The sequence below is a fragment of the Elephas maximus genome, chromosome 3 (assembly GCF_024166365.1).
Source record: "Elephas maximus indicus isolate mEleMax1 chromosome 3, mEleMax1 primary haplotype, whole genome shotgun sequence".
NCBI lineage: Eukaryota > Metazoa > Chordata > Mammalia > Proboscidea > Elephantidae > Elephas > Elephas maximus.
This window is the reverse complement of record NC_064821.1, coordinates 10,402,664-10,428,618: the sequence shown is the minus strand read 5'-3', so window position 1 is coordinate 10,428,618 and position 25,955 is coordinate 10,402,664. Positions and strand designations below refer to the sequence as shown.

The following is a 25,955-nucleotide window of genomic DNA, read 5'->3' as shown; positions in this document are numbered from 1 at the left end:
GAAAATCCAAAAATATTTTACTGTCCGTCTCTTTATAGAAAAAGCATAGGATAGAGGAAAACCAAATGACGACAAAACAATTCTCAAAAGACTCAGTTGTAAAGAGAAATGAAGTCCTGATGCATGCCGCAACATGGAGGAACCTTGAAAACATCATCCTTAGCGAAGTCCCCCACAGAAAGACAAGTGCTATGAAATACCACTTATATGGCATAAGGAAATATATAGAAACCAGAGATTATTAGCTGTTACCAGGGCTGAAAGGGAGGGGAACAGGGGGAGTTTTTACTTAGGGGGCACTAAGCTGCTGTTCATGTTGGTGGAATGATTTGGAAAAGGATATAGAGAGAATGGGTGCACAACATGAAGTATGTAACTAATGTCACTGAATTGTACATGTAGAAATTGTTGAGATGGCATATGATTTGTTATGTAGATTTTGACAACAACAACAAAAAAAAATTTTTTTTTAAAGATACAGAACATGTAGAAAAAGTTTTAAAATAAGCACTCAAGATAAAAAGATAACAATGTTTGGATAAGTTGTTATCTGCTGTATGGATAAGAGTTCCTTTCAAATATCATAAGGAAAAATCTTTTGAATCTGGAGGAAATTTTTAAAAAAGATATTAATAAGTGATAGCAACCCTTATTATCATGTAAAAATCATAACCGCCTGAAAAGCCTCTAATGCTATAGAAGAGCAGTTAAAAATTATTTGTATTTCTGGAATAAAAACCAGAATTATTATTTCAACAACAACAACAAAGAGAACCTTCTCAAGGGAGAAATTCTTCACAGCAATGATCATCTACCCCTGTTGGGTGTTGAGTCGAGTAGTTGCCTTCTTAAACCATCCCATGGAAACAGGAAATGTATCAACCTCTCCCTTTTAAAAAAGTGTGTCAAGGGATCCCTGTTTGACCCTGGTGTGAGTCCCAAAGTATACACTCCTTGCCTGCTCAGAGGCCAAGGCAGAGCTTTCAATTCTACCATGTACAATCTCCCTACTTTGGAAACTTTTAGACTATCTGTTATGGATTGAATGGTGTCCTCCCAATATATGTGCGGAGCCCTGGTAGCACAGTGGTTAAACATTCAGCTGCTAACTAAAAGATGGGTAGTTCGAATTCAACAGCTTCTCCTTGGAAACCCTATGGGGCAGTTCTATCCTGTCCTATACGGTTGCTATGAGTCAGCATCCATTCAAGGCAATGGATTTGGTTTAATACATGTGTAGTAAATGCTAACCCCTATACGTGTGGTTTTAATCCCATTTGGGAATGGATTTTCTTTGTTATACGAATGAGACAATATTAGTGTAGGGTGTGTTTTAGTCAATATCTTTTGAGATATAGAAGAGATGAAACAAGTAAGTGAGGAAGCAGAGATGGGGAAGAGAGATGCCACACCACATAAGATCACAAAGGAACCAAGAAACAAAAGCTTGAAAGAGATAAGCACCTTCCCCAGAGTCATCAGAGAGAGAAAGTCTTCCCCTAGAACTGGTTCCTGGAATTCAGACTTCTAGCTTCCTAAACTGTGAGAAAATAAATTTCTGTTTCTAAAAGCCACCCACTTGTGGTATTTCTGGTATGGAATCACTAGATAACTAAGACAATTCCCACCCCTTGTCCAAAACCAAAACCAAAACCAAACCCAGTGCCATTGAGTCGATTCCGACTCATAGAGACCCTATAAAGTCACCTGGAAATGAGACACGGTGCCTAGAATTTTAGCTCAAGAGAATCCATCTTGAACGTAGTACCTGTTGTGGTTTCTGTGAAAGCATGGGCACAGTCAATATCCATTGTGTTATTTCCAGCTTCCAAAACTGTTTCCTTACTTGGCTTATTGCACCTCTTCCTTTCATAGACTGTAAACATAAAGAAAGTGATCCTGCTTTGCTTGCTTCTCACGCCTAAGGCTCGCTGAAGAACTCTCTTCTTTGGAAGACCCACTATTTGTAATTTCATCTCATGCATGCTCCAAAGTCAAGGTAGACCAAATGGCACTCTCCTCCCCCAACACATATGTACTTCATACTGCTGAGTATAAAGTGGTCAAAATGATCTAAGCAACACACACTGTGACACAAACCAAGAAGAGAGGAGATGGTCATGCTTCCCAGAGCTGGCACGAAAGTGGGCAAGGTAAATCTTTACCACAGGAAACTAAAAGGGAAGAAAACATTTAAGAATGTATATTGGAGTGCCCACTTAAGGAGAGAACTTAATTTTTTTTAAGCAACCATTTAAAGGTTTTCCAGGAAATAGTCAACTGGGAATAGATTGTACTTGGGAGGGATCTCTTGAGTAAACACTCTCAGCCATATAAGGACAAGATCTGACAAAAGATCACCCTCATAAAAGTTTTGGTACACAGAGTTTGTCTCTGGAGAGGTGAGAAAATTTGTCTAGGGGCTATAAGAGAGACTATTCATTGGCCCCATATGCATTCACCTCTTTTTTCTTTTGGAACTTTTGTGCACCGTCAAGTCGATTTTGACTTATGCTGAACCTATAGGACAGTGTACAACTGCCCCATAGGGTTTCCAGGGAGTGGCTGGTAGATTGAAACTGCAGATCTTTTGGTTAGCAGCCTGAGCTCTTAACCAGTTCACCACCAGGGCTCCAAATTTAAGCTAACCTCAAGTCATTTCCCAGCCTTCTTTGCATCTAGGTGGAGCCATGTAATTAATAGAGGGGTGATCAGAAGTGGTGTGTGCTAAGGAGTATGGGCAGGCCTTCGGCTTCTCCTCTTTCCCCTTCCCACTGGCTGATAAGAGGATGTGAAACTACAGCCACTATCTTGAAATACGGATGCAAGTTGGACATTGAGGATGGCATGTCTTGGAAGGACCATGGAACTGTCACATCAGTCATTGGCTCCTTATGTTCAAATTGTAAAAAACAAATCTCTCTCTATTTAAGCTATAGTTATTTTGGTCTTTGATATACCACCAGATCCTGTATCCTAATACAGAAACTAGGTTTATGTGGAACATTCATCAACACAGAACATAAATCAAGCCTCAATAAATTCAAAAGCATTGAAATTTTAGAATATGCTTTTAGACCACAGCAGAATTAAATAAGAAATCACTAACAACAACAACAGAAAAGGTAACTAGAAAAGCTCCAAATATTTGGAAATTAAATAAAACACTTCTAAATAACCCATAAAGATTCCTGGAAGCACGAAGATTAAGTGCTCGGCTGCAAACTGAAGATTGGCAGTTGAAACCCACATAGCAGCTCTGTGGGAGAAAGACCTGGGGATTTGCCCCTATAAATATTACAGCCAAGAAAACCCTATGGTCCAGTTCTCCTCTGTTACATGGGGTCACTATAAGTCAGAACTGACTCAGTGCCATCCAGCAACAACAACAAATAACCCATGAGACAAAGGAAAAATGACAAATAAAATTTTTAAATATTTCAACTGAATGATAATGAAATCCCACAGAAGAAAATTTGCAGAATGCAGCCAAAGCAGTCCTTAGAGGGAAATGTATAGCTCTAATTTATAGCTCAATTTATAACTTGAATGCACATGCTATAAAAGAAGAAATGTTTTGAAATCAAGGATCTACTATACTAAGTCAAGAAGCTAGAAAACACAAAGCAAATTAAACCTGAAGAAAGTAGAAGAAAGGAAATAATGAAGACAAGAGCAGATACCAATGTAAAAAGAAAGCTAAGAATAGAAAAAAAACCCAACAAAGCCAGAAGATGGTTCTCTGAAATGCTTGACAGATACCAGGGCTAAGGAGATTTCTGAAAAGGAAGGGAACTAGAGTTATCCCCCCATTCCCTTTTGAGGTTTAAAATTGTTAGAACCACTTGTGTGGATGAGGATGGTCCTCACTCAGGTTTACCGGAATGAAGGGTCCCATGGGACCCCAGTGGAGGAAAGAAGAGGGACCAGTTATCTGCACCAGGTTTAGATTGTCCTAGTACCATATATAACTGAGTCTATGGGATCTTTCTGATCCAGCCAAAGAAGCATGGTGGGTATATTCCTAAGTACTTTGTACCACACCAAGGGGATTTGGAAAGAGGAAGATAGCTGGTTTATTCCCTTGGGTTTGTATTTTCAAAGCAGAGCCCCACTTGTGTAGAGCCTCCATGTGGAAAATCTTTAATGCTTGGATCTAAAAGATTTCTTCAATCCTAGAACTCGACCATGCCAGGAGCCAGGTCCCTTTATGGGGGCCATTTAAGGAGTTTCTTACCTATATCAAGCACAGGATCCTCATACTTTCCTGGAGAAACGGAAGTCCGATTCCATATACTTAATTCCACCTGCTGAATTAGTTGGGTAGCCACTTTTGCAATGTCCTTTTTGGTCCCATTTTTCCATGTATTTTTCTTTAAAAGAAATAAAGCTAATTAGATAGAACCTTACTGAAACTTAAGAAAGTGAGAACATGGGTAAGTGTGGTTGGGTGATCCCATCAGGTATTGCTATGGATCACAAGGATTCCATCTTATTGTGCATGGGTCCACCATGAGACGGTGGTTGACTAGATGGCAGCTAACAACAACAACAACAACAACAAATTCTGTGCTGTCAACTTGCTATTTGGTTTCTCATTTACCCCTCACAGCCCTGTGAGGGGTATATCATTGCTACATCTTATTTATGAGACCACGAAGGTTTAGAGGTTGAGATCTCTGGAACCTACAAGGAGTGCATTATGGAGAAAGACAGGGGACAGGAGGGCGGGGGTGCTGAGGTTCTAGATATATGATGCAGAGCTTTGAATGACAGCTGGAGCATTTTAACTCTATTCCAGGGTTTCTCAATCTCGACACTATTAACATTTGAAACTGGATAATTCTTAGTTGCAGGGGGTGCGGCTCTGTACATTGTAAGATGTTAGGCAGCATCCCTGGTCTCTACCTGCTACATATCAAGAGCGTACACATACACGAACACACCCCAGTAATGACAACCAAAAAACGTCTGCAGACATTGCCAAATGCCCCCTGGGGTGGGGACAAATTCAGCTCCAGTTGAGAACTGCTCTATCCTGGAAGTCACAGGGACCCATGGTGGTGCTTGTGCAGGAGAATGACATGGTAAGACTGACCAACTGTATCCAAGTCTGGGCTGCATCCTCACTCATACAAACATCCACCGGTGGCTGGGTCGTCATACCTTTGTGCTCTGGAAAAGAAAAATAGCCATCAGAATGGAATATGGGAGAGAACATGTCACTGGTCACATCCCTTCTTCCAATCACCCTTGAGTGAGGTCTTTCCTTGATGCTTCCACCAGCACCACTAGCAGTTGCCATCGAGTTGGCCCTGACTCGTGGTGACCCCATGGGCTCTATGGGGTTTTTAATGGCCACGTTTTTGGAAGCAGATCACCAGGACTGTCTTCTGAGAGACCTCTTGGTGGATTTGAATCTCCAACCTTCTGGTGAGCAGCCAAATGCATTAAGTGTTTGTACCACTCAAGGGCTCTAATGCATCCACCCAAACCAAAACCAAACCCACTGCCATTGAGTTGATTTGGACTCATAGCAACCCTATAGGACAGAGTAGAACTGCCCCAGAGAGTTTCCAAGTAGCGCCTGGCAGATTTGAACTGCTGAACTCTTGGCTAGCCATAGCATTTAACCACTACACCATCAGGGTTTCCGAATGCACCCACGGCCCATTCTAATTCCCCTCTGAAAATAAAAAAAGCAAGAAACCAATTGCCACCAAGTCAATTACAACTTTTGGTGGCCCTGTGTGACGGAGCAGAACTGCTCCATAGGGTTTTCTTGGCTCTAATCTTAACAAAAGTAGATCACTAGGCCTTTCTCCCATGGCACCGCTGGGAGGGTTCAAACCTCCAGCCTTTAGGTTCATAGTTAAGTGAAAACCACTTGCTCCATCCAAGGATCTTGATTTTCTCCTAAGGAGTCCAAAATATCTCCTAAAGTAGAAACTTGCAAAGGGATTTAGCATGAGGCCTTCCATTCAAGAACTTGGTCAACAATATTTATTGAGTGCCTACTAAAAGCCAGGCATGATGCTAGGCCTTGTGAACATGTGTTAGTAAGAGGGACAAACCTTGTGGAGGTGGGGGTCCACAATTAAATTAATTTGTCATTGCATGTTCCTTTAATAAAAATTAGCATAGCGTGCTTATGAAATACCTCCAGGTGAAGGGGGGAAGCTGCAGATGGCAAAAAAAAAGTAGAACTTGAATATTATTTGCATAAAAATACAGTTATTAAATGATTGCAGTGGTACAACATGTGTTGTATCTAGTGCTGCCAAACAGAAATCCCACAAGCGTTTGGCTTTATCAAAGAAAAATTTATTTTTTCATAGCCTAGGAGGTTACAAGTACGAATTCAGGGCACCAGCTCCAGGGGAAGGCTTTTTCTCTCTGTTGGGTCTTGGGGAAGCTCCTTATCAATCTTACCCTGGGTCTAGGAACTTCTCCGTGCGGGGACCCCAGGTCCAAAAGACACACGTCTTTCTTGGTGGTATGAGGTCCGTCTCTCTCCGCTACCTTCTCTTTCCTTTTATCTCTTGTAAGATAAAAGGTGACACAGGCCACACCACAGGGAAACTCCCCTTACATTGGATCAAGGCTGTGACCTGAGTAAAAGTGTTGAATCCCACTCTAATCTTTTTTTAACATAACCTAATCTTGTCTCATTAACCACAGGCAGGTATTGGGATTTATAACACATAGGAAAATCACATCAGATCATAAAATAAAGGACAATCACACAATATGAAATATGGGCATCATATTTTGGGGGAACACAATTCAATCCACAACAACATGCTTTTAAAATGTACGGCGGAGTGATTTGGGAGTAACTAGCAGAGGACCATTCCTCTTCAAGTTGTCATTCCCAGCATAGCAGACTATATGATTGTCTGATATGAAATGGCCACTATCAGTCCATTTCAGCTCACTAACGCCTAGGATATCGATGTTTATGGTTTTTATTTCACTTTTGATGATTTTCAATTTTCCTAGATTCATATTTCATACAACTTGGAGAGGAATGGTGTTGCATTTATATTCAAAAAGAACATTTCAAGATCTATCCTGAAGAATAACCCTGTCAGTGATAGGATAATATCTATACATCTACAAGAAAGACAACTATTCTTCAGATTTCTGCACCAACCACTAAGGCCAAAGATGAAGAAATAGAAGATTTTTATCAGCTGCTGCAGTCTGAAATTGATCGAACATGCAATCAGGATGCATTGATAATTACTGGTGATTAAAATGTGAAAGTTGGAAACAAAGAGGAAGGATCGGTAGTTGGAAAATATGGCCTTGGTGATAGAAACAATGCCGAAGATCGAATGAGAGAATTTTCCAAGACCAAGACTTCTTCAATGCAAATACCTTCTTTAACCAACATACTTGGTGACTATAAACATGGACCTCACCAGATGGAACACACAGGAAGCAAATTGCCTACATCTGTGGAAAGAGGCCACGGAAAAGCTCAATATCATCAGTTAGAACAAGGCCAAGGGCCGACTGTGGAACAGACCATCAATTGCTCATATGCAAGTTCAAGCTGAAACTGAAGAAAATCAGAGTAAGTCCACGAGAGCCAAAATATGACCTTGAGTATATCCCACTGATTTTGACACCATCTGAAGAATAGATTTGATGCACTGAACACTAGTGACTGAAGACCAGAAGAGTTGCAGAATGACATCAAGGACATCATACATGAAGGAAGCAAGAGGTCATTGAAAAGACAGGAAAGAAAAAAAGACCAAGATGGATGTCAGAGGCGACTCTGAAACTTGCTCACGAATGTTGAGCAGCTAAGGCAAAAGGAAGAAATGATGAAGTAAAAGAACTGAACAGAAGATTTCAAAGGACTGCTCGAGAAGACAAAGTAAAGTATTATAATGACATGTGCAGAGAGCAGGAGATAGAAAACCAAAAGGGAATAACATGCTCGGTGTTTCTCAAGCTGAAAGAACTGAAGAAAAAATTCAAGCCTCTAGTTGCAATAGTGAAGGATTCCATGAGAAAAATATTAAATGATGCAGGAAGCATCAAAAGAAGATGGAAGGAACACAGAGAGTCATTATACCAAAAAGAAGTTGTCGATAGTCAATCATTTCAAGAGGTAGCATACGATCAGGAACCGATGGTACTGAAGGAAGAAGTCCAAGGCGCACTAATATATTGGCAAAAAACAAGGCTCCAGGAATTGATGGACTATCATTTGAGATGTTTCAACAAACAGAAGCAGCGCTGGAGGTGCTCATTCGTCTATGCCAAGAAATATGGAAGACAGCTTCCTGGCCAACTGACTGGGAGAGATCCTTATTTATGCCTATTCCCCAAAAAGGTGATCCAACCGAATGTGGAAATTATAGAAAAATATTAATATCACATGCAAGCAAAATTTTGCTGAAGATCATTCAAAAACGGCTGCAGCAGTATATTGACAGGGAACTGCCAGAAATTCAGGCTGGTTTCAGAAGAGGATATGGAACCAGGGATATCATTGTTGATGTCAGATGGATCCTGGCTGAAAGCAGAGAATACCAGAAGGATGTTTACCTGTGTTTTATTGACTATGCAAAGGCATTTGACTGTGTGGATCATAACAAATTATGGATAAGATTGAGAAGAATGGGAATTCCAGAAAACTTAATGTGCTCATGAGGAGCCTGTACATAGATCAAGAGGGAGTTGTTCAGACAGAACAAGGGGATACTGATTGGTTTAAAGTCAGGGAAGGTGTGTGTGAGGGTTGTATCCTTTCACCATACCTATTCAATCTGTATGCTGAGCAAATAATCCAAGATGCTGGACTATACGAAGAAGAATGAGGCATCGGGATTGGAGGAAGACTCATTAATAACCTGGGTTATGAAGATGACACAACCTTGCTTGCTGAAATACAAGAAGACTTGAAGCACTTACTGATGAAGATCAAAGACTACAGGTTTTAGTACAGATTTCACCTCAACATAAAGAAAACATAAATCCTCACAACTGGACCAATAAGCAACATCATGGTAATTGGAGAAAGGATTCAATTTGTCATGGATTTCGTTTTACTCAGATCCACAATCAATGCCATGGCAGCAGCAGCTGCCATGATATCAAAAGATATCAAAAGGCATATTGTACTGGGCAAATCTACTGCAAAAGACCTCTTTAAAGTGTGGAAAAGCAACGATGTGACTTTGAGGACTAAGGTGCATCTGTCCCAAGCCATGATAATTTCAATCACCCCATATGCATGCAAAAGGTGGGCAATGAGGAAGGCTGAGGAAGGATTGATGCCTTTGAATTGTGGTGTTGTGAAGAATATTGAATAAACCCTGGACTGCCAGAAGGCTGAACAAATATGTCTTGGAAGAAGTACAGCCAGAGTGCTCCTTGGAAGTGAGGACTTCGTCTCACACATTTTGGATATGTTAACAGGAGGGACCAGTCCCTGGAGAAGGACATCATCCTCATTAAAGCAGACGGTCAACAAAATGATGAACACCCTCAAAGAGATGGATCGACACAACGGCTGCAACAATGGGTTCAAGCATAGCAACAATTGTGAGGATGGCACAGGACCAGGCAGTGTTTTGTTCTACCGTACAGAGGGTCGCTGTGAGTCAGAGCCTACTCGATGGCACCTAAGAACGACAATAACAAGGTTTTAATCCTAGAAATCCCTCTTCTCTTCATTTCAAAATGAAATACTAGCATATGTGATCACCGAAGATACTGATGTGCTTTGTGGAATGCCTAGTGTATAATAAATGCTGAATCCATTTTGAACCAGTTTCTCCTGAAAATGTTAATCTAAATTCCCGAACTGTGTTTATGATCAGGTAATTCAGGTCCTGGAATCATCTGGATCTCCTTCTTCTTCCTCCTTTTGTGTAACCTTTAGGAAGTACACAATTACAAACTGATGTTCTGGCTTCTACGCAAGACACATCAGCAAAGGCTCATCCTAAAATGGATTTCAAACTGGAATAATAACAGCTAATTTGTTCACCTGCCCACTGGGCATCAGGAACTTTCCTCAGCAAGTTATTGTGATGGTTCTCTGAGATTCTATGATGCTATTCGTTTTACGGATGTGAAAGGCAGGTTCAGGGAGGTTGGATGACTTGCTCAGGCATCTCTCTCAGCAGCTTGGGTTCTTAACCACCTCACTCTGCTCCGCACACATGCCAGGACCTGGGAAAACCAGGAACTCAGAGGGAACCTGGGAGCACACCCCTCCACCTAGGGACGAATATGCCCTGTTTCTCTGGGAGGGAACTCACGTTTCTCTGCACTTTCAGGAGAAGCTGAGTTTAGTAAACCTGGAACCTCTGCCTGGTTGTCTGGTATTTTGACTATATTATCACCGTGTTTTCTGGAGGCAATTTGGCTGAAAGCACCGACATAAGCATGGAACGGAAGTTCTCTTAAGGGTTCTTAACGTTTATTCTCAATGGAATTGAGTGAAACTATCTCAACATGATAACCACATCGTTGTTTCTATAAAAAATGGGCCAAGATTTTAAAGGTCAAAAGTATCACCTTCCATACTTTTACTTTTCCACTGTCAGCAAGTGAATGGATTTCCAGTAGTGAGACCTAGTGAACACACAGCTCTAAATCAAGTATGTGGACCAGGTTTCTTAGACACGCACTGTGTTTTTAATTGATAGAATATGATTGCTTAGATTAATTCACATTTCTTAATATTGGCCAGATTTCCCCCTTTTCTTTCCTTTAAAAAGCAAAATGAGGCTTCCTTTCAGAGTTGAAAGCATATTTTATTGATTCCAGTAACTATCAGAAGAGACTTATTTAAATTAAGAGTGGAGAACTGGGTAGAATATGGCTCATTTTATCCCTTACAAAAAAATACATACATATATATATGTATATATATTTCTTTTATTTTTCCTGTCAGAACTTATGAGTTGGAATCAGTTAATGGCTTGGTTTTTTTTTTATTTTTACTTAGTCAACTTCTGTTTTCTTCTCAAACTTGTTATCTGCTGCTTTACCATTTACATGTATATAAAGGACTGGTTATAACATAATAAAATAGTCATGTTATAAACAAATCAAAACCTACCAAAGTACTGAAACAGAACCAATGAAAATAGATCAGAACACTGAGGGGAAAAAGAAAAGAAAAAGAAAGTTGGAATGAGCCAGCCTCAGCGTTAGAAGCTCTGGCACAATGACAACTGAGCATATAAGAATTTGGGAGACTTTATGACCACCTGCTTTTTTCCACACTTATCAGCTGAAATAAAAATTCTGTTTGCTGTTGCACTAAGAGCAATTTCCTAGAGAAAACAAGTCCTCAACCTAAATAGAAACCACATTTGGAATTTTTACATTATCTTTTCATTTTGCACAACTCAGAGTAACTCACATGGAGCAAATGTCCCACCTGAACGACACCCTCTCTGCTTATCTCTGAAACACAGAGAGACTGAATCACTGTTAACTCATAGCAGTGCTGGTCACCTGTTGTATGGAAAAAAGAAGATGAAAGACTGAGACTTACATGTGCCTGACCCAATGGTTCGATTTAATTAGACTATGATGTGGACATTCTGAGTTATACAATATTTTCCATAAAAATTATATGCTATATTTTTTATGGAGACACCAGAAGTCCTCGTGGTGCAGTGGTTAAAGCACTTGGCTGCTAACCAAAAGTTCAGCAGTTCGAACCCACCAGTTGATCCGTGGGTGAAAGCTGTGACAGTCTGCTTCCGTAAAGATTTACAGCCTTGGAAACCTTACAGGGCAGTTCTACCCTGTCTTATAGGGTCACTATCAGTTAGAATTCACTGGATGGCAATGGTTTTTGTTTTTTGTTTTTTATGGAGACATCTATTAAAAGCCTAATGTGATCATTTAAGTGCAAAATCCCTGACAGAACACTACTATATTTTCCAAACTAAATTAACATTACAGGCTTCTAATGGATGCTATGATTAGGCATGGATGTAATCAGCAGCATTTGCCAAAATAAAACCTGTCACTGTGAAATACTCAGTAAGTTCAATTTTCATCAGTCCATATCATGTGTTTTCTGAGCCTTATGATTTCAGTGAGAGGCTAAAAGCTAAGTGAGAAACTAAAAATCCCTGGACAAAGCTCCTTCTTATGTGCCATACAAAAATGCGTGGTCATTAGGTGTCTTTTATATCTCATAATTGCCAAACAACTGGCTTCTCTTTTGTCTTTTATGCTCAGAGGCACTGCATTAGAAGGTTGTCTTATGCTCCCTAGGATGAAAAGCAAAAGGTCTACACTAATTTAAATGCATAATCTTCATGAGGCAACTCCAAGGACATGTGCACCATTAGAAGAATCCCATGGTCAGTGGGGGCAAAATGGGGAAAATCAGAGGGTCAGAGAGTCACTGGAGATGCTGAGACAGAAAAGGGACACACAGAAGCCTGCACAGCACAGGAGGTAAATAGTCACAGGCCAAGGCACAGCAGTGCTGGGAAATTCAGCTGAGATGCTTACTGATAATTTTGTCATTGGCTTCCAGGGGAGGCTGGCAGCAATATGGTTTGTCATGTAGTGTTCCTTCTAGGTAGCTCACAATGCTCCATGTCTATTATTCACAATCTCTCTTAGTTACTCTTAGGTTGACATGGGCACTTCCATAACATATGTAGATTCTGTGGCTGGGTTCTGGAAGAATTTTCTGATCTCCATGGAGGAATGCTTGTGTATCACAGGGTAAGCAGAGCTCAGTCCTCTTTTTGAATTCATCCTTACTCTCACCACTCTCTTTGGTTCTTCTCTTGGGTCTGTTGTACAGACTGTGAGCATTGTCAGCACTCTAGTTCCAGCTTCGCTTTTGAATAGAGTTCTATGTATGGGACCAAATGCAGGAGATGACCATCATTCCCATTTATCAGACCATTTTATTTTCAAAGCCTTGTTTCTCAAAGCCACTAGGATTTCAGGTTAACAAAAGTGGCAAATAATTGTAATATCATCATAAGACATTTATATACTAAAATTTTCCAAAAAAAAAAAAAAACACAAGGAGAAGGAGGAAAAGGAGGAGAAAGAGGAGAAGGGGAAAAGAACACAGAGAAGGAGAAGAGAGAGGAAAAGAAGGAGGAGGAAGAGAGGACTAAGCAACAGCAGGGAAATGATCATGGTTAAGGGTAGTTGATCCCTGAGTATAGAGTCCATATTTATGTGTTAATGAAGTTGATGAAAACCCTAGATGAGGGACCTTCTTGCAAGAAAAGCAGATTTGATATTGCAAGATAACCAAACTTCTCATAAAGAGTTAATTGCAGGTATTTTCAAGGCCAGATAGAGAGGTAATATACAGTCATAAATTTACAGAGAGTATAAACATAATAAAGACTTTTGAAATTATGGAAGTAATTAAAAGAGCTGCCTCTTTACTGCTCTGACAGGGATCACAATAGAGGGTCCCAGACAGAGCTGGAGAAAAATGTAGAGCAAAATTTTAACTCACAGAAAAAGAGCAGACGTCCTGGCCTGACAGACATTGGAGAAACCCAGAGAGTATGGTCCCTGGATGTCCTTTTAGCTCAGTAATGAAGTCACCCCTAAGGTTCATGCTTCACCTAAAGATTAGACAGGCCCATAAAACAAAACAAGACTAAAGGGGCACTCCGGCCCAGGGGCAAGGACTAGAAGGCAGGAGGGGACAGGAAAGCTGGCAATGGGTAACCCAACGTCGAGAAGAAGAGAGCGTTGACATGTCGCGGGGTTGTTAACCAATGTCATAAAACAATATGTGTACTAACTGTTCAATGAGAAGCTAGTTTATTCTGTAAACCCTCATCTGAAGTATAATAAAAAGCTCGTATTTATTAAAGAAAAAAAAAAGATCTGCCTTTTTAACTAGTCAGAATAGTCTGTTTTCTCTTAATTGTGCTTAAATTCAAATTGATGTTTATTTAGAAAACAGTCAAATGAAGATATTAGACTGCTTCACTGAATCTCTTATGGTATGCAAAAAAAGATAAAATAGCTCTTCAACTTTGTTGTTGTTGTTAGGTGCCTCGGAGTTGGTGCTGACTCATAGTGACCCTATGTACAACAGGACAAAACACTGCCCGGTCCTGTGCCATCCTCACAATTGTTGAGCCCATTGTTGTAGCCACTGTGTCAATCCATCTCTATGAAGGTCTTCCTCTTTTTCACCGACCTCTACTTTACCAAGCATGATGTCCTTCTGCAGAGACCAGTTCCTCCTGATGACATGTCCAAAGTCTGTGAGATGAAGTCTTGCCATCCTCGCTCCTATGAGGATTCTGGCTGTACTTCTTCCAAGACAGATTTTTGTTCTTCTGCCTGTCCATGGTATATTCAATATTCTTCGTTAACGTGATAATTCATCAATCCATCTCTGGCCTTCCTTGTTCAGTGGCCCCCTTTTGAGTGCATCTGACCAGAAAAAAAAAAAAAAAAAAAAACCAGTGGCTGTTGAGTTGACTCCAACTCACACTACAGTCCTCAAAGTGACATCTTTGCTTTTTAAGATTTTAAAGAGGCCTCTTGCAGCACATTTGCTCAATGCAATAAGCCATTTGATTTTTTGACTTGCTGACTCCATGGGCATTGACTGCAGATCCAAATAAAATGAAATCCTTGAAATTTCAATATTTTCTCAATACATTGAAGAGTTGGTCATTAAAAAACCAACCCAACAACTAATCTATTTCAGGTGTTATGCAAGTTCTTTTGCCTTAAGCCATGTGAATGTTAATGAATAGAGAGACTCTTATGGGAATTAATGTCTTAAATGTTTTTATCATATGAACTACACACTCTCCCATTATATTTGGAAAGAAATGTGGCCTTAAGGACTTCAATGATCCCCAGTAAATGGAGCAGAATGTCACCGGCCCGCTCCTCTCCAATCTCTAGAATGCTGTGTGAAGTGATCTGTTAGAGACTTGCATCTGATCAGGATACACCTTGGTTTAGACTACTTCAATGAACATCCATCATCTTTCGATTAAAGGTAAATAGGTACATAATAAAGAAAGAGCAGACCTTCCAGGATATAGGCACTTTCTTTCACAGGGCCATTTCCTTTGTTTTCCCATGAAGACTGTGCTCCAGACACTTTAAACCATTCCTACGCATCTCTTGGACACATCATCTCTCTGGCACCTGCTTGTGTGTTTTGCACATGCTGTTCATGTCCTTTGGAAGGCCCTGGAATGGGTAACTGGTCAGCTACCCAGGCCACAGCTGAAACATCACTTCCTCTGTGAAACCTTCTCTTACTTCTCCAGACAGAATGAGGTCCTTTGATCTCTTTGCTCTGATTTCAATTTCTCCAAAATCCTGGGACTGAACTTCTCAGGTTCCTTCAGGTATTCTTTTTTTTTTTTTTTTTTAGTGTTTTTCTTCTTCACAGTATAGTAATTCTGTCAAAGATACAGCCCACATCCTGTTTCCTTTTATACCAAGTGGTGATCCCAGTGACTCACAATTACAATTGCATCTCATTGAACATCCATAATTAGAATCTTGGTCCTCTGGACACAGCACTGCCTACTGCCTTCTTTGGCTTGAAAATAATTTTTACTGCACTTGAATTTCTTCATTAAGTGCATGAGTGGAAGGTAGCATTCACGATCTGGAAGATGACCAGCCATGGATGTTGTAATAGACATCTGTGGCTTGGACTGGCAACCATCCCACCTGTCTTCCTTCTTTTAGTGAGACAGTCAGCTTTTTCCTTTGCAGAACAAGCTCCTGACTGTTCATGCAGGCTGGATAGGCACATCAACTTGGAATTTTATGGTGTTTGGCCCACCCTCTCTTAAGTTGTATGACCACCTGACTCCAGAAATGCCAATCAGATTCGCTCTGGTGGGAAATTGAATCTTGATACAAAGAAGGAAAACACATGGAGTCAATCTTTTGCAAGAGCAACACCTTAGAGGGTCATTCCAATAGTCCCTGATCTCCAGATTCCGGGAGTAATGTTGCTCCCTGTCCCTTTCCAAGGCCTGATTATTTGAAATTTTCAATTCTTCAAGCTGCCCAGGGTCCTTCCAGTTATTTCTATGCTACTTAAGTTACCAGAGTCAGATGAAGAATTTGTCACATGGATCAAATGAAATGTTTCATTTCAAGAATTCGCTAGCCATTGTGATTTTTATCATGAGCTAATTTCAGTAAAAGGGAATTGCAATGCAACCCCATACTGTCTTTCCATTGTTGCAGAATCAGAAGCAAACCCCATGAGTTATTTCATTCACTTTATTTCCTTCCCACAGTTATAAACACTGCAGGCACTGTGAATTATCTCTTCTTTCTCATCATCACCCAGGATCTCATCCACATGCTCGTCATACCTTTGCCTGGATCATTACCCGATTTGACCATCACCCTCCCACTAACCACATTTCAAGTTAATATCTTTCTGTCAGCACAGGACACCATCGGTGTCCCTCTAAGGCTAGGCATTAGATGCGAAATCAAAAGGGTGCATTTATCAAGTCAGGCTTTGGTGTGTACTTTATGTTTATGAAAGTCGGTCATTCAGGGGTTGCTATTCTTCCTAAGAGGCTGTGAACATTGGCTTCCAGGACAGGATCCTGGGAGGAAGAGTTAACCTATGCACTGCGTGCAAAATAGAAAAGGAAGGTGTTGGAATTAAATCAGGCCAACTAGAAAGCTTATCATAGAAAGACGTACCCACATTCACTAGATTTCACTATGGAACAATGAATGCTTTTTCATGGGCCAACTAACATTTCTGAAGCGCTGCTTCAGGAGATAGTCTGCTGACTGCAAAGACCTTCTAGCCTGTGGCCTTGAATCGGGCTTGGAGTTAGCACCTCATCTACATACATAAAAGCTTTCCTATTTCCCAAGAGCAACAGTTATTACAAAACAAGAATGGAGGGTCTCCTCTTTTTCTATTCAAGGAAAAAATTACCAAGCCGAAAGCTTTGCATCTCAGTTCATCTGCACGAAATGACCAAAGAAAGAAGACTCAACTCACCTCCTTTAATCTCCAATGATATGATGTATTTCTGATCATTAAACCATCCGCTGTGCTGAATACGACAACAGTACAGGCCACTGTCTGCCTTGACTGCGTTCTCTATAGTCAAAGACACATCCCTTGCCGAAAGGGATCCCTTTAGCTTATAATGGTAGTCCTTCTGAAAGGTGACATGGGATCCATTAGTCCTGACAATTTCATCCATGCAATGAGAAAAAGGGCAAGACCCTCGGCCCCAACACATGGACGTGAGTGCTCCTGAGTACATGCAGGGTAGGGTGACAGGCTGACCCAACACCCCACACACTTGTACGTAAGAAATTGCAGCGTCTGCAAAGAAACAGAAGAGAAACAGAGAATGAGGGCTCGATATTGCTTTAACAATGTTTTCTTTTTCTTTTTTCCACTTTGTTATTTCTTTCCATGTTTCCTTCGTATATTTTGTTTGATTTGTAATCATGTGAGTTTATAGCTTGAGCTTTTATAATGAATAATTATAAGCATTTTTTAATTTAAAAAAGAAGTATCCCCTGAAATGTAAAAATGTCCAGAATGAACTCTCCAGTAGCTAATATAGTGACCTGAAATAAAAAGAATAGCTGCAATGCCAATTTACAAATTCTCAGGAAAAGAGGAACTCAACTCACCCAGTGAGAAGACTTCTATTGGCATAGATTTTTTTTTCTTTCATTTGAAAATGAGTGGTTTAGTTTACCCCAAATATGATAAAACCAATGAAGAAACATGTTAAACCATGCAAGAGCCAGATGTTTCATTTCTGTGAATTACAAATACCATCCTGGTGGAGCACTTATTGATGAAGGTCAAAGACGACAGCCTTCAGTGTGGATTACACCTCAACATAAACAAAACAAAAATCTTCAGAACTGTACCAATAAGCAATATCATGATACATGGAGAAAATATTGAAGCTTTCAAGGATTTCATTTTACTTGGATCCACCATCAACACCCATGGAAGCAGTAGTCAAGAAGTCAAACGATGCATTGCATTGGACAAATCTGCTACAAAAGACCTCTGGAAAGCAAAGAGGTCACTTTGAGGACAAAGGTGAACCCCACCGAAGCCATGGTTTTTTCGATCACCTCATATGCATGCAAAAGCCGGACAATGAACAATGAAGACCAAAGAAGAATTGACACCTTCCAATTATGGGGATGGTGAAGAATATTGAATGTACCATGGACTGCCAGATGAAAGAACAAATCTATCTTGGCAAACGTACAGCCAGAATGCTCCTTAGAAGCAAGGATAGGAAGACTCCTTCTCAAGTACTTTGGACATGTTATCAGGAAGGACCAGTCCCTGGAGAAGGACATCATGCTTGGTAAAGTAGAGGGTCAGTGAAAAAAAGGAAAATCCTCTAGGAGATGGATTGACACAGTGGCTACAACAATGGGCTCAAACATAACAAAGATTGTGAGAATGGCACAGGACTGGGCAATGTTTGGTTCTGTTGTACATAGTGTTGTGCCAGAACCCACTCAACAGCACCTGACAAAAATGGTAGCTCTATGTTTAAATTTTTGAGGAATTGCCAACTGTTTTCCACAGTGGCTGTACCATTTTGCATTCTCACTAGCCATGGATGAGGCTTCCAAGTTTCCTACATCCTTACCAACATCCAACATTTCTTGTGCTATTCGGAGCCCAGGATCCATGTCCCTGTATCTTTTGCCCTCAGTGTTAGCACTGCCAACAAGTCAGTTAGAGAAAATTAGAGTGGTAGCTGTTTTCCTAATGCAGACATCTGCTTACTGCAGTGAACCTGGCTACCACATGCACAGAGAACAGGCCATGGGATCACTTTCGGTTGGTAAATATTACTGGACACCTTTGACCTCGCTGGACATGAACCGTTAAGTGTAACGGGTGGAGAGCAGAGACTGATCTATGGAAAACGCACCTATGGCTAGCACTGACATTGCGCCCCTGTCCACACCTCTGGCACTCATTTTTCCACTACTTTACCATGGTAAACGCCCCTCCAAAAAAAAAAAAAAAAACCCGTTGCTATCAAGTCACTTCTGACTCACACCGACCCTATAGCGACCCAAGTCAGCTGGTTAATCTTGTACTTAACACGTTACAGCATTGCATGAAAATTACAACTGCACCTTCCTGGCCTTCACTGATGCAAACTGGTCTATGATGTGCTCAAAGTCATTTTGTTCCCCCAGTTTCTTCTCTTTCTACCCTCAGCAGAGCAAGATCACACAGTCTTCCTTGACCCACGGAGGCTCTCAAATTCGAAAGCATTAGCTTTAACTCGCTGAATGATCTCTCACAGCTGGTGATGGAAACTGGGATGGTTACTAGACACCGCACAGTCAAACTCTCCTTCCATGCCTTCGAGTCGCACCCAGGGTACGTGTCATACCTTAGCTTCACACCTCTCATTGCTGGTGACAGCACTGTCGATATGAGGACCATTGGTGTAGAAGATCTGCTGCTTACTAGGTGTATGATCTTGGGCAGATCCTCTAGACTTAGTTTCCTCATTTGTTGAAAAGGGACAATAAATGGTATCTGTCTCTTAAGGTTGCGACATGAGATTATGTAGGTAAACTGCTTAGCCCAATGCTTGGTGTACATCAGTATAAACTGTATCACCATAAATGATACCAGCAACTATATTGCTAAGCCATCAGTACTAATAAGCCGATAGTGGTAAGTGCCCTGTTGAACTGCTTGCTCTGGAAGGAAAAAGATCAACCACAAGAGCACTGACCCCAGACTAGAGACTATCCCGTCACCAGAGCTGTGTGACCTGGGGAGTGTACCACAGAGGACTTGTTTCAGACAATGTCTCAGGTTCTTCAGTTAGCCCAAGGCCAACTACTTCTGGCTCCCCAAAGAGCACTCTCAGGCCTGGGAGCTTCTGCCCTGTCCAGATGTTCCCCTTCTGCAGGGTAACTGCTACTCATTCCAGTGGCAGTCTGTGTGCCAGCCTCCCTTCCCCTCCAGCCCTCGATTGGGCACTTAGCACATTGTGTGGTCCTTCCTGTGGTGTGTCTGTCACCAAGATGGTGGCCATAGTGCACAAGTACAGGAAAAGGGCATCCCTGCTTGAGAGTGAAGCTGGTTGGCTGAAGGAAAGACAAATGGACCCCTGCCCTTTGTAGAGATTTCCAGGATCTCCTGGGTCTTAACTCTCTTACTGCTTTGTGTCTTCTGTGGAAAAATAGGTTTGGAAATAGGTGAGGCTCTATTACCTCCCTCCAGGTGGAAAGACAAAGTTCCTTTGGCTGGGGCCACAGGCCCAGGTAAAGCCCTTTGCTGCTGCTTCTTCCCCAATAAAGAAAGTGTCAATCTGTGTTCAGGGGCCTCAGGACCCAGAGAATCTGTCCCTACACAAGGCGGCAGAGAATAGAGGATACTAAACGGAGAAAAGATTGAAAGATTGAAAAGATTGAAGATACCAAGGATTTCATTTTACTTGGATCCACAATCAACAGCCATGGAAGCAGCAGTCAAAAAATCAAAACAAATGTTGCATTGTGCGAATCTGCTGCAAACGACCTCTTTAAAGTGTTGAAAAGCAAAGATGTCACCTTGAAGGCTAAGGTACTCCTGACCCAAGCCATGGTGTTTTTAGTTGTCCCGTAAGTACGCAAAAGCTGCACCATGAATAAGGAAGACTGAAGAAGAATCGATGCCTTTGAATTGTGGTGTTGGTGAAAAATACTGAGTGTACCATGGACTGCTAAAAGAACAAACAAATCTGTCTTGGAAGAAGTACAACCAGAATGCTCCTTAGAGGCAAAGATGGCACCAAGACTACGTCTCAGGTACTATGGACGTGTTATTATGAGGGATAAGTCCCTGAAGAAGGACATCATGCTTGGTAAAGTACAGGGTCGGTGAAAAATGAGATGGCTTGACCCACTAGGTGCAAAAATGGGCTCAAGCATAACAATGATTGTGGGAATGGCACAGCACTGGGCAGTGTTTTCTTCTGTTGTACGGTCGCTATGAGTTGGAACTGACTCAATGGCATCTAACAACAACAACAATATCAGGCAAATGCAAGTGAACTACCATGCATGTTAGGATCAAAACTTGCTGATGGCAGCAACAACTACTACTAGTGCTTCCTCTACTGCCCGTAGTTACAATTGTCGAATGCCTAACTAGGACCTTTGTTAATGACCTCATATCCCTTATTTAATTTAATCCTTGCCTTAACCCAGTATCTGGTGTACCATAGGTACTCAACAGGGTTTGTTGAATGAATGAATGATAATTTCCTTTTTGTAGGTAAGCGGTAGAATGCCTAACTCCAAAGTTCAGCTTCTTTTCTTCTGTACTTGTTGTTTGGTGCTGTTCAGTTGGTTCTGACTCGTAGAGACCCTATGTACAACAGAAGAAAACACTGCCCGATCATGCGCCATCCTCAGAATCATTGCTATGCTTGAGCCCATTGTTATAGCCACTGTGTCAATCCCTCTCACTGAAGATCTTCTTCTTTATCACTGACCCTCCACTTTACCAAGCATGATGTCCTTCTCCAGGGACTGATCCTTCCTGATAACATGTCCAAAGTACAGGAGATGTAGTCTTGCCATCCTTGCTTCCAAGGAGCATTCTGGTTGTACTTCTTCCAAGACAGACTTGTGGGTTCTTTTGGAGGTCCACGGTATATTCAGTATTCTTCAACAACACCACAATTCAAAGGTGTCAATTCTTCTTCAGACTTCCTTATTCATTGCCCAGCTTTCACATGCATGGCTTGGGTCAGGTGGACCTGAGTCCCAAAAGTGACATCTTTACTTTTCAACACTTTAAAAAGGACTTTTGCAGCAGATTTGCCTGATGCAGTGCTTCATTTGATTTCTTGACTGCTGCTTCCATGGGTGTTGATTGTGAATCCAACTAAAATGACATCCTTGACAACTTCGTGAACTTAACTAGATAGAACTATGCAGTCCAGGAAAGATGGAAAAGATGTGGGAAGTGGACAAACATAAGAGACTATTGCAATTGTCCAGATAAAGACCACATGGGCCTGAATGGAGCTGGTATATATAGAATGAAGAACAGAAAATGGGTGTGAACAACAGAATTTGTAGGTTTACTTGAAAACACAATATAGACAGGGAAAATTCAAGAATGAATCCTAGGTTTTGAAACTAACGGAGATATGAAATTGTTGTTAAGACCAAGAAGTTAAGGGAGAGAAGAAATGTCTGCTTCTGCCGTGTTTGGTATAGGGAGGAGAGATCATCATGGATAAAAATGACTGCCTTCTCTGGGCTGTGATCTCGGTGAAAGAATTGTATATAATTAATCTATGGAGCCCTGGTGATGCAGTGGTTAAGAGCTTGGCTGCTAACCAAAAGACTGGCAGTTCAAATCCACCAAGCGCTCCATCTCAACTCTATGGGGCAGTTCTACTCTATCCTACCTACAGGGTTGCTATGAGGCAGAATCAACTCCACAGCAATGGGTTTGTTTTTGGTTTTGTTTTTTTGGTTTATGGTGGACTCTTCCTTTGAGCCTTGAAAGAGCAGGGCATCTGCTCCACATATTTTTCCAAATAATCCCTTGCCCGTTTTTTTTTTTTTCTCCTACTGAATTAACTAGTTGTCTGGAGGTTATTTAGATTGAAAATAATCTGTTTAGAGCTTTTGGATCTATCTTGGTCAGTGTACCAAATTTATCGGGCATCCTCCTTTGATTCTGAAATAAATTTTCATCAATGATCTCACCAATGTAACAGGGTAGATAGGCAGATATGATTATTTCCATTTTAGAAATGGAGGGACTGAGCCCGAGTCGTAATCATCTCACGCAGAGAAGACACGACACAGGTAAGAGCTGAGTGTCTTGTACGTTTGAAGTGTGCTCCTCTGTGGTGCCAGAAAGGCTGGGTTTTTTTCTGGTCTGTTCTGCAGAATGGAAACCCTGGTGGCGTAGTGGTTAAGTGCTAGGGCTGCTGACCAAAGGGTTGGCAGTTCAAATCTGCCAGGCGCTCCTTGGAAACTCTATGGGGCAGTTCTACTCTGTCCAATAGGGTTGCTATGGGTCAGAACCGACTTGATGGCACTGCGTTTGGGTTTGGTTTTTGGTTCTGCAGAGCAACGTTCATGTTAGAGCAGAACAAACATTCTTCGCCTGCTTCATCCAATGTGGTGTGCTTTGGCAGGGAGCCTGCTGAGTTGGAGAAGTGACTGAGTGCTGAGATTATTAAGCACCACAACAGCTTACAAATGAGGCACTTAATCAAATGATTTCTCAGCAAAGCTTTACATCAGGAAATTAACCAGAGACGATATAACCTAACACTCAGGTTTGCCTCTTTTTGTTCACATTTCTCAAAAAGAAAATTGAATTAAATAGAGGACGATGTGGAAATCTTGTATGACCATCTAAGTGCTCAATAAGGAATACAACTTGTGTTAATTTAATTAATTTGAGCAAACACATTGTTAGTTAACCTTAAAAAATAAAAGACTGACTCCCTAGTATGGTGTTTTTCAGTCATCTCATATGCGTGTGAAAGCTGGACAGTGAATAAGGAAAAGCTAAGAGGAGTCGATGGCTTTGAATTATGGTGTTGGTGAAGAACACTGAATATACCATGGACTGCCTGAAGAACGAACAAATTTGTTTTGAAAGAAGTACAGCCAAAACTCTCACTATAAGCAAGGATGCCGAGACTTCATCTTCTATATTTTGGACATGTTATCAGGAAGGAGCAGTCCCTGGAGAAGGACATCTTGTTTGGTAAAGTACAGGGTCAGTGAAAAAGAGGAAGACCGTCATCGAGATGGGTTGACACAGTGGCTGCAACAATGGGCTCAAGCATAACAATGATTGTGAGGATGGTGCAGGACAGCGCAGTGTTTCCTTCTGTTTGTACATAGGGTTGCTGTGAGTCAGAACTGACTTGATGGCACCTAACAACAACAAAAACCCTAGCATCAAGATCAATAATTAACTAAAATAAAATAACATGTGCTTTGGTCAGGAATGGAAGGGGAAAGCCTTAATTTCCCTTTTGCAAATGTTTGTCATTGCTTCTTCTGCTCCCTCTTCCTTTCTCCTTTTTCTTTATTTCCTGGTCTCATTTTCTTTCTTACTCTCCTGGCTCATTCCTTTCGGTTTCTGGGAGAGGGGAAAGGAACAAGGAAATGGAAAGCCTAGAAAAACAGAAGGTGATTAAAAGAGAAAGCACGATAAGGATATGACTGCAGAGGGGCTAAGGAAGCATAAGGAAAGAGGTCAGATGGTCATATAAATACCTACGGTTCTTGTGTACCAAGAACTTGCTATGCACCAGACATCAACAACAAAATCCAAGAATATATACAAAAATCTCTAGCACTCAACAAGCTAAAATTCATGATGTATAGGAAACATTCAAAAAACGATCAGACAGACAAAAAAGCAGGAAAATGCATCTTCTAACAAGGAGAAAAATCAATAAACAGAAACAGACCTGGAAATGATACAAGTGAAAGAATTTGTAGACATGAATACCGAAACAGTTGTTGTTGCTGTTAGGTGTTGTTGAGTTGCTTCTGACTCATAGCCATCTGTACAACAGAACAAAACCCTGTCCTGACCTGCATCATCCCCACAATCATTGCTATGTTTGAGCCCATTGTTGCAGTCACTGTGTCAATCCATCTTGTCCAGGGTCTTTCCCTTTTTTGATGACCCTCTACTTTAGCAAGCATGATGCCCTTCTCCAGGGACTGATCCCTCTGGATAACACATCCAAAGCACATGAGACAAAGTCTTTCCATCCTCACTTCCAAGGAGCACTCTGGCTGAATTCCTTCCAAGTCAGACTTGTTCGTTCTTCTGGAAGTCCACAGTATATCCACTATTGTTCCCCAACACCATAACTCAAAGGCATCAATTCTTCTTCAGTCTTCCTTGTTCATTGTCCAGCTTTTGCACACATATGAGGCTACTGAAAATATCACGGTTTGGGTCAGGAACACCTTAGTCCTCAAAGTGACACCTTTGCTTTTCAAAACTTTAATAGAGGTCTTTTGCAGCAGATTTGTCCAATGCAATATGTCCATTGATATCCTGACGGTGATTGTGGATCCAAGCAAAATGAAATCCTTGACAATCGTAGAACTTTTCTCCGTTTACTGTGGTAGTGTATATTGGTCCAGTTGTGAGGATTTTTGTTTTCTTTATGTTGAGCTGTACTCCATGCTGAAAGCTGTAGTCTTTGATCTTCATCAGTAGTGCTTCAATTCACTTTTGCTTTCACCAAGCAAGATTGTGTCGTCTGCATATTGCAAGTTGTTAATGAGTCTTCCACCAATCCTGATGCCACTGCTTCTTCCTATAGTCCAGGCTTTTGGATTATTTGCTCTGCATGCAGGTTGAATAAGTATGGTGAAAGGGTACAACACTGACCCACACCTTTCCTCACTTTCAACTGAGCTGAATCCCTTGTTTTGTCAGAAGGACTACCACTTGGTTTACGCAGAAGTTCCTCATGAGCACAATTAAGTTTTCTGGAATTCCCATTCTTAGCAAAGTTATCCATAATTCACACAGTTGAATGCCTTTGCATAGTGAATAAAACCAGGAAAACATCTTTCTGGTATTCTCTGCTTTCAGCCAAGATCCGTCTGACATCGGCAATAATATCCCTCATCCCATGTCCTCTTCTGAATCCGGCTTGAATTTCTGGTAGTTCCCTGTGAATGTACTGGTATCTGCTTTGCAATGATCTTCAGCAAAATTTTACTCACATGTGATATTAACAATAATGCTTGATAATTTCTGCATCCTGTTGTATCACCTTTCTTTGGAGTGGGCACAAATATGGATTTCTTCCAGTCAGTTGACCAGGTAGCTGTCTTCCAAATTTCTTGATCTAGACACGTGAGCACTTTCAGGGCTGTATCCATTTGTTGAAACATCTGAATAGGTATTCTGTCGATTC

The 25,955-nt window shown here is 41.1% G+C and overlaps 1 protein-coding gene and 1 long non-coding RNA gene across 2 annotated transcripts in view; both read right to left on the bottom strand.

The window, feature by feature from the left end:
* Positions 1 to 25,955, bottom strand: part of ADGRE1 (adhesion G protein-coupled receptor E1) — a 216,419-nt gene that overhangs the window by 25,190 nt on the left and 165,274 nt on the right. The window lies entirely within an intron of this gene.
* Positions 4,244 to 17,338, bottom strand: LOC126072023 (uncharacterized). Its single transcript, XR_007516443.1, has 3 exons — positions 17,012 to 17,338; positions 5,099 to 5,175; positions 4,244 to 4,373 (listed from the first exon to the last, which is right to left on the bottom strand). It is a non-coding gene; the product is annotated as an uncharacterized LOC126072023 (long non-coding RNA).